The sequence below is a fragment of the Rhincodon typus genome, chromosome 45 (assembly GCF_021869965.1).
Source record: "Rhincodon typus isolate 14 chromosome 45, sRhiTyp1.1, whole genome shotgun sequence".
NCBI lineage: Eukaryota > Metazoa > Chordata > Chondrichthyes > Orectolobiformes > Rhincodontidae > Rhincodon > Rhincodon typus.
Window position 1 is genome coordinate 1442825 of NC_063376.1, and position 656 is coordinate 1443480.

Genomic DNA, 656 nt, shown 5'->3' on the forward strand with positions numbered 1-656 from the left:
TGTTATCTCTGACTCCAGCATCGGCAGTTCTTACTAATCTTTGATTATATTAGTTGCTTTCCCGAGGCAGTGTGAAGTGTAGATAGAGTCAACGGATGGGAGGTTGGTTTGTGTGATGGTCTGGGCTGTGTCCATGACTCTGTAATTCCTTACGGTCTTGGGAAGAGCAGACGCCATACCATGCTGTGATGCAGCCGGATAGGATGCTTTGTGTGGGGCATCTATAAAAATTGGGAAGAGTCCTTGTGGACATGCTGAATTTCCGTAGCCTCCTGAGGAAGTAGAGATGTTGTTGCGCTTTCTTGACCGTCGCACCAAGTGGGTGGACCAGGACAGATTGTTGGTGACCGTCACTCCCAGGAACTTGACACTCTCGACTATCTCCACCTCAACCCCATTGATACAGACTGGGGCATGCTCTCCACTCCACTTCCTGAAGCCAATGACCAGCTCCTTTGTTTTGCTGACATTGAGGGAGAGATTGTTGTCTTTACACCATGCCAGTAAGCACTCAATCACCTTCCTGTATTCTGTCTCGTCGTCGTTTGAGATCCGACCTACAATGGTGGCGTTAACACCAAACTTGTGAATGGAGTTAGATAAGCAAGTGTCAGAAAATATGACAGAAAGTTAGGTAAGAAGGACAGTGAGGCTTT